Raw genomic sequence first — 9,283 nt, 5'->3', positions numbered from 1 at the left:
GCTTCCATTTGGAATCTTGGCTGGGAGCCTCCAAGGAGATCAGTGTGGCCAGAGCCACATGCAGGGCTGTGCTGGGCCATCTAATCCAGGCTGAGCTTGGAGTCGTTCCAAGCTCACTGAGAAGCCATTGAGTTTTAAACCGCGGAGTCACATGATCCGATTAGTAGTTTAGAGACATTCCCGTGGGACCCACATGGAAGCCTAGCCGGATGCTGGGGAGACCAAAGCTTGCAGGGAGAGGCCTGTCCAGAAGAGAAGAGGGCTTCGGGGCCCTCTAAACCCTTCCTGAGAAGGGGCTCTCTAAACGAGGAGCCCGACCTGGGCGTTATTCCCAGGAAGGTCTCTGCATACCACTTAACCTGTTTCTGCTATTTAGGGTAAGGTGGAAACAGGGTCCCACTATATAGCCTAGGTTGGCCTTGAACTCGCCATCCTTCGGGTTTAGACTCTTGTCCAATTTCTCACCTTCTGCTTCGCTCTGCCACCGTGCCCCTCTTTCTTGTTGCTGGACTTGGGGCCTAGGCACTTGCTGTTCGTCTTCTGGAATGCCTTTCTCTAAGCTTATTTCCATACATTTCTTTTGTCTTCCCCCCCCCCCCCCCCACGTGCTTCAAATGGCTTCTGAGCTAAAATGGCCCTTTCAACCCTTAGGCTACTTGGGAATTATGTTGGCCTATCTAGCTTCCCACAAGAATAGGATCTCCATCCAGGGAGGGTCTGGTCTGGCTTGGTTCTTTTTTGTTGTTTGTTTTGGGGGGTTTTGTTGTTTTTCCAGGTACGGTCTCGCTCTAGCCCAGGTGGACCTGGAATTCACTATGTAGTCTCAGAGTGGCCTTGAACTCACGGCCATCTTCCTACCTCTGCCTCTCAAATGCTGGGATTAAAGGTGTGTGCCACCATGCCCGGATGACTTGGTTCTTAAATGTGCTATCCACATGCCCGGATGGCTTGGTTCTTAAATGTGCTATCCATAGCAACAAATATGAATGGGTGAATAAAAAGGGTTAAAGGGTGGGGGAGAATGAAGCTACACTAGGTTGGAATGCCACCCCCCCAAAAAAAAAAAATGATCAGGGCCTAAAGAGATGGCTTAGCAGTTGAGGCGCTTGCCTGCAAAGCATAAAGACCCAGGTTCGATTCCCCAGAACCCACGTAAGTCAGATGCACGTGGTGGTGCATGTGTCTAAAGTTCATTTACAGTGGCTAGAGAGGCCCTGGCTCGCCCATTCTCTTTCCCTCGCCCCCTCTCTCTAATAAAAACAAAAATAGCTAGGTGTGGTGGCGCATGCCTTTAATCCCAGCACTTGAGAGGCAGAGGTAAAAGGATTACCATGAGTTCGAGGCCATCCTGAGACTAAATAGTGAATTCCAGATCAGCCTGGGCTACAGTGAAAACCCTACCTCAAAAAAACAAACAAACAAATTAATTAATTAATTAATTAACAATAAAAATCCTAAAAACTTTTATAAAAGTGATCAGATGAAGGGGTGATAGATGGGGGGCGGGGTAGGTGAGCTTATAAATTGGCTAGCCAAACAGTGCCTCAAACAAAGGTGTGGGAGTCTGAAGCATTGAACAGTAATTAAAGTCTTGGAGAGGTTAAGGTCACACTCCTGGTAAAATGCCTAGCACAAGGCCACAGTGAGACAGGGACAGTGTCCCCTACAGCACACCTGTGCTTGGGAACAGTGGAAATGTATGTGTGCACGTGAGCACTACCTTTGCCAGGTAGCCCAGGCTTGCTGTAACTCACAGCCATCCTCCTGCCTCGCTTCCCCAGGGCATGTGTCAGGACAACGAGAAACAGGCAGGAACTGATGGGAGATGAGGTAGGTGGGACCTTCAGCCTCCAGAGATTCCCACAGTACTCCCCAGGGGGTGGCTGTCTCTAGGACACCCTGGCATCTTTCCAGGCGTTCATCTCCTTCCATTCCCCCAGGCAGAGCAGTCTCTCCTCAGGCCTCAGAGGAGGCAGTCTTATCTCTAAGGGCGGTGCCTGTGAGGGGGCGGGGGGACAGGCTACTTCACAGATCAAGATGTTTTTTGTTTCTTTGAGACTGGGTCTTGTATAGCCAGGAATGGCTTTGAACTCCTGATCCTTTTGCTTCTGCCTGCTGAGCGTCCTGAGTGGTGGGACTACGGGCCAGTGACAACATACCTCGGCACATTTTCTTTTCTTTTTTTTCCCCCCAAAAGGAGTAACTCTGGTTTCTGGACAGCCTTGGAAGAGTGAAAGAGAGGAATATCTGGAAGGTCTAATGTCTCTGGAGGCTGACATTATTCCCAAATGGTGGAACCTTGTCAAACAGGCAATTGTGAATCTCAAAAAAAATACTTGTTTTGGGTTGGAAAGATGGGTTAGCGGTAAAGCACTTGTCTGTAAAGCCAGAGGACCCAGGTTCAATTCCCCAGGACCCATGTAAACCAGATGCACAAGGGGGCGCATGGGTCTGGAGTTCGTTTGCAGTGGCTGGAGGCCCTGGAGTGCCCATTCTCTCTTTCTCTCTCTATCTGCCTTTCTTGCTCTGTCTGTTGCTCTCAAATAAATAAATAATGAACAACAAAAAAAAAAAATTTTAAGCAGCCAGATGTGGTGATACATGTCTTTTATCCCAGCACTTAGGAGGCTGAGGTAGGAGGATCACCGTGAGTTCAAGACCACCCTGAGAATACATAGTGAATTCCAGGTCAGTCTAGGCTACAGTGAGACCTGGAGAGATGGCTCAGCAGTTAAAGGCACTTGCTTGCAACACCTAACAGTGCAGGTTCCAGCACCCACGTAAAGCCAGATGCACAAAGAGGAGTATGTGTCTGGAGTTCGTTTGCACTGGCAGGAGATCTTGGCATGCCCATTACCCCCACTCCTCTCTTTCTGTCTCCTTGCAAATAAATAATAATAATAATAAAAGATTAAAGCCTTGTTTCACCTTCAGAACGTCTCCCTCCTTAAAATTTACTTTCCGTATGAAAGATAAAACTCACAGGCTTAAAAGTGCACAATGCTGGAGAGATGGCTTAGCGGTTAAGGTACTTGCCTGCAAAGCCTAACAACCCAAGTTCCCAAGTTGAATTCCCCCAGTACCCACATAGAGCCAGATTCACAAAATGGAGCATGCATCTTGAGTCCATTTGCAGCAGCTAGAGTTCATGGTGTGCCCATTCTGTCTGTCTCTCTTCTATCTCTCTCTCTGCTTGCAAAAAAATATTTTTTCATAGAATTTTTTTTAAAGTGCACAATGCAAGCCAGGAATGTAGCTTAGTTGGAAGAAGTCTTAGGTTTGATCTCTAGCACTGCAAAAACAAATACAAACAGAACAAGGTGTGCTGCGCACCTATGCTACCAGCAGCAGGGAGGCTGAGGCAGGAGAATTGCCCTGAGTTCAGGCCAGTCTGGGCTGCAGTGTGAGTTTCAAGTCAGTCTGGGTTAGAGTGAGACCCTGCCAAAAAAAACAAAAGGAAAAAAAATCTCTGGAGCTGGGTGTGGTGGTGCACACCTTTAATTCCAGAGCCTCCCAGGGAGGTGGAGGCAGGAGGATCATAATGAGTTTGAGCCCAGCCTGAGACAGCATAGTGAATTCTAGGTCAGCCTGGGCTAGAGTGAGACCCTACCTTGAGAAACCAAATCAACTATATATAATTTTTTTAAAGTAAAGGGCCAGGTGTGGTGGCACATGCCTTTAATCCCAGCACTCAGGTGGCAGAGGTAGGAGGATTACCATAAATTCGAGGCCACCCTGAGACTACATAGTGAATTCCAGGTCAGCCTAGCCTAGAGCAAGACCCTACCTTGAAAAACCTAAATAAATAAATAAATAAATAAATAAATAAATAAATAAAAGTGAGAATGGCCACACCAGGGCCTCTTGTAGCTGCAAACGAACTTGAGATGCACGTGCCACTTCGTGCTTCTTGTTTTACATGGGTAGATGGCTCGGCAGTTAAAGGCACTGGCTTGCAAAAAAATTGGGTTCAATTCCCCAATACACACGTAAAGCCAGGTGCCCAAGGTGGCGCATGCATCGGGAGTTCATTTACAGTGGCAAAAGTCCCTGGTGTGTATATTATCATTCTCTCTCTCCTTCTCTTAAGTAAATAAATAAAAATATTTAAGAGAGAAACCTTCTTCCGGGATACCACTTTACAAGTAATTACCCTCAATAAGATGGAGGGGAACCTGAATAGAAGAGATCCATAAAAGGTGGATAAAACATTACCCTAAGACCATGGGTGCTGGCTCATAATTCCTAGGGCTGGAATCGGTCGTTCCCCCCCCCCCCACCAACACACACACACAGTGAGCTGTTGGTCAGGAAGACATGAAGTTCCCCAAAATAATACGGGCTATTCCTAAAACGCTCAATTACCTACAAGAGCTAAAAGGTAAGTTCCTATTGCTGAAGACACCACAGCCTGCAGCCACAGACTTCAAGCCCTGTTCCATGCTGAAACAGAGAGAATCCAGTTTCCTCCTGGCTAGCCCTCATAGTTCTGGAAAGTGCTGTGAGGTGGCTGGAGAACAATTGTCAACAGATTGATGAAGCAGGAGATCCTGTCAGCTACAAAATCAACCAGCTGGGCAAGAAGTATATACACTTGTGCAATAGTGGCACACAGCTGATGTAGGTAACCATCTGCTCATGGATTGGACAAGAGACCCGCTCAGTGGGGGAAAACCCATATCTGGCTCTGGGAACCAAGCCAGATTCCCTAGAACAGGAAACCAAGAGGCTCCAGAGAGACCCTCCACTCCTCTCTAACCAAGAATGGATACGCACATCAATATATTCTTCTAATGAATAGGCTTGTCCCCTTTTATTCAAGCTCTTCTCACTTTTGTTTGGAGAATTTGTTCTGTTTCAGAGATGGAGGATGATATGGTGGAGAACAAGGACACATCACTACATCAAGAAGAGAGCCTGGCGTGGTGGCGCACGCCTTTGATCCCAGTACTTGGGGAGGCAGAAGTAGGAGGATCACCGTGAGTTCTAGTCCACCCTGAGACTTCCAGGTAAGTCTGAGCGACAGTGAGACCCTACCTCAAAAAAGAAGAGGAGGAGGAGGAAGAGCCTACTGTCTACCAGGAAATGGGCCACCTCTACCTCATCTGCTGGGACCCAGAAGTCATTAAAGGGTTATCAGTGACCCCCAAATAGTATTCTCATGGCTAGCCTGAAAACCAGTTCTAGGGAAATGGTGACAGATGCTGTGGTTACTCGAATCTCATAAAAACAGAGATCCAGGGCTGGAGAGATGGCTTAATGGTTAAGGCGCATGCCTGTGAAGCCTAAGGACCCAGGTTCGATTCTCCAGGTCCCACATAAGCTAGATGCACATGGTAGCTCATGCATTTGGAGTTCATTTGCAGTGGCTAGAGGCCCTGGTGTGCCCATTTTCACTTCCTCTATCTCTCTCTCTCTCCCTCTTTCTGTCTCTAATGAATAAATAAAAAATAAAATATTAAAAAAAACAACAGAGATCCAGGCCAGGCATAGTGCCACATACCTTTAATCCCAGCACCCAGGAAGCAGAGGTAGTAGGATCACCGTGAGTTCAAGGCCACCCTGAGACTACAGAGTGAATTCCAGGTCAGTCTGGGCCAGAATGACACCCTACCTTGAAAAAACAAAATAAATAAACAAACAGATACCGAGTCTACAGAGAAAGCAACACTAAATCAGATCTCTATCTTGCTCACCAAGGTTCAGGGAGTATGGTGGAAGAAAGAGGTTTGAAGACTGTAAGAGCCTCAGGGTGGGTGAGAATAGCCATCCCAGCAGAGACTGACTGAGGCCTTCTTGGTCCCCAAAATCAATACCAATAACCCCACTGAAGACCCTCAGCAGAACTGAGGTAGGGAGAGGAGGTCTATTTGTGCAACCTTTTTTTATTAACAACTTCCATAATTGTAAACAATATCCCATGGTAATGCCCTCGCTCCTCCCACTTTCCCCTTTGAAACTCCTCTCTCCATCATAGCCCCTCCCCATCTCAATCAGTCTCTCTTTTATTCCGATGTCATGATCTTTTCCTCCTATTATAATGGTCTTGTGTAGGTAGTGTCAGGCACTGTGAGGTCTTGGATATCCACACCATTTTGTGTCTGGAGGAGCACATTGTAAGGAGTCCTACCCTTCCTTTGCTTCTTACATTTTTTTTTTCACCACCTCTTCTGCAATAGACCCTGAGCCTTGGAAGGTGTGATAGAGATATTGCAGTGCTGAGCACTCCTGTCACTTCTTTCCAGCACCATGATGCCTTCTGAGTCATCCCAAGGTTATTGCCATCTGAAAAGAGAAGGTTCTCTACCAAAAGTGAGAGTAGCATTAATATATGGGTATAAACATTAAGAGGAGTGCTTACTGGGCAGTTTGATAAGCATAGTATATACATTTCGCCAGACAGTAACAGACGTTACACCCCTAGGGCTCATGACTACCCCTGTTTTAAGTTTTCGGTATCAGAGATGTATTCCCTCCCATGGAGCGGGCCTCCAGTCCAATTAGAGGGCAGTTGGTTTCCACCATGACAGATGTGCCTGGCTGGCAAAATTTAAGACTTGCAGGGTCCACTGTTGAGTATCTTCACTGGTGATTTCTCTCTTCCATTGAACTGCATGCAGAATGGCTTCTTCCAGCTTTCTGTCAGCTGGTCTACATGGAGGAGGTTATCAGTTCAGTTCTAGCAGGATTTCTCAGTGGCCTTGCAGCCCAAGTATGTGGAGTCTTCACCAATAGGGTCTTACCATCTAGTCCTGGTAGGAAGCTAAGGGCCTCAGCAATGGCCTATAATGTTTAGGGGGCATCAGGGGCCAACCTCCCTGGCCAACAACTCACTGGAAGGTATTCCCCCCCCCCCAAAAAAAAAATCAGGCTGGGCATGGTGGCTTACACCTTTAATCCCAGCACTTGGGAGGATCAACATGAGTTCAAGGCCATCCTGAGACTGCATAGTGAATTCCAGGTCAACCTAGGCTAGAGCAAAACTCTACCTCAAAAAACAAAAACAAACAAACAAACAAAAACAGGCTGGAGAGATGGCTTAGCGGTTAAGGCGCATGCCTGTGAAGCCTAAGGACCCAGGTTTGATTCTCCAGGTCCTATGTAAGCCAGATGCACATGGTGGCACATGCATCTGGAGTTAGTTTGCAGTGGCTAGAGGCCCTGGCATGCCCATTCTCACTCTCTCTGTCTCTCTCTTTCTCCCTTTCTGTCTCAAATAAATAAATAATAAAAAAATATTTTTTAATCATAAAAAATATCATAGTCAGGCATGGTGACACACACCTTAAATTCCAGCACTCAGGAGGCAGAGGCAGCAGGATCGTTGAGTTTGAGGCCACCCTGAGACTACAGAATGAATTCCAGGTCAGCCTGGGCTAGACTCTACCTCGAAAAAAACAACAAAATTTTGTTATTTACTTACAAGCAGAAAGACACAGGGACACACACACACACACACACACACACACACAGAGGGTGGGGGCAGAGAAGGAGAGGGCACCAGAATGGGTGCACCAGGGCCTCTAACCACTGCAAAGGATCTGCATGTACCACTGTGCATCTGGCTTTACGTACCCACGGGGAATTGGATCCAGGTCCTTAGGCTTTGTAGACAAGCACCCTAACCGCTGAGCCATCTCTCCAGCTCCACACCCAGCTTTTCAAAAGCTGTAGTGCTCTCATTGCCATTGTATCTGGTTTCAATGTCTAACTTTCACTCAACTAATTGTCATCCATTATTATGACACAGCACTCCGCAACCTAATGTACACTAACATTATCTACTGTATTCTTTGGGTGGTGTCAGGGATTGAACTCAAGGTTTCACTCATGCCAGGCAAGTGCTGTGTCACCCAGTCCTAATCTACTATATATGTAAACTTATTTTTTTTTTTTTTTTTTGAGGTAGGGTCTCATTCTAGCCCAGGCTGACCTGCAACTCATCAGGATGGCCTCAAACTCATCATGATCCACCTACCTCTGCCATCCAAGTGCTGGGATTAAAGGCATGCACCACCATACCCAGCTTTTTAAAAAATTATTTTTATTAATTTATTTATTTGAGAGTGACAGACAGAGAAAGAGAGGCAGGGCGGGGGGAGGGAGAGAATGGGCGCGCCAGGGACTCCAGCGACTGCAAACGAACTCCAGATGCATGCGCCACTTTGGGCATCTGGCTTATGTGGGTCCTGGAGAACCGAGCCTCAAACCAGGGTCCTTCAGCTTCACAGGCAAGCGCTTAACCGCTAAGCCATCTCTCCAGCCCCTTGTTGTTATTTTTTAAATTTTTGTTTATGAGGGAGAGAGAGAATGGATGCACCAGGATCTCTGGCCACGGCTAACTTCAGACACATGTGCCTTATGTGCCTTACATCTGGCTTCTGTGGGACCCAGAGAATCGAATCTGGGTCCTTAGGTTTCGCAGGTACCTTAACCAAGCCATCTCTCCAGCCCTGTTTTTTTTTTTTTAATTTTTTGTTCATTTCCATTTATTTATTTGAGAATTAGAGAGAGAGAGATAGAAAGAGGCAAATAGAGAGAGAAAGAAAATGGGCGCACCAGGGCCTCCAGCCACTGCAAACAACCTCCAGATGCATGCGCCCCTTGTGCATCTGGCTAACGTGGGTCCTGGGGAATCAAGCCTCGAACCGGGGTCCTTAGGCTTCACAGGCAAGCGCTTAACAACTAAGCCATCTCTCCAGCCCTGTTTTGTTTTTGAGATAGGGTCTCAGCATCAGCAACCTTCCTACCTCAGCCTCCCACCCAGGCTGACCTAGAATTCACTATATAGCCTCAGGGAGGCCTCAAACAGTGATCCTCCTGAGAGAGAGAGGAGGGAGGAGAGAGGAGAGAGGAGAGAGGAGAGAGGAGAGAGGAGAGAGGAGAGAGGAGGAGAGAGGAGAGAAGAGAGAAGAGAGAAGAGAGAGAAGAGAGCATGTACCAAGGCCTCTACACAAGATAGAATCACATATTGCCCAGGCTGGCCTCAAACTTACTATATAGCCAAAGCTGGCCTTGAATTTCCGGTCCTCCTACCTTCCAAGTGCTGGAATTACAGACATGCGCTATTACATCCTGAAGAGGAACTCTGAGCTCTGACCTTAACTTGCCCTTGCCTAGTTTCCAGTCATAATACAAAGTGCCACCACTTGTCCCCCTTACTTCTGACTCCTCCCTTCTCCTTACACACCACTCCCTCACAAGACACAGGAAAGCCACACATCCATAGGACCAGTCCTGTGCATCCTGCCTGTGGCATCCACCTCAAATCCACCCACTGATT

This window comes from Jaculus jaculus, chromosome 14 (genome assembly GCF_020740685.1).
Source record: "Jaculus jaculus isolate mJacJac1 chromosome 14, mJacJac1.mat.Y.cur, whole genome shotgun sequence".
NCBI classification, from domain to species: domain Eukaryota; kingdom Metazoa; phylum Chordata; class Mammalia; order Rodentia; family Dipodidae; genus Jaculus; species Jaculus jaculus.
Note: the sequence above shows the minus strand (reverse complement) of the source record.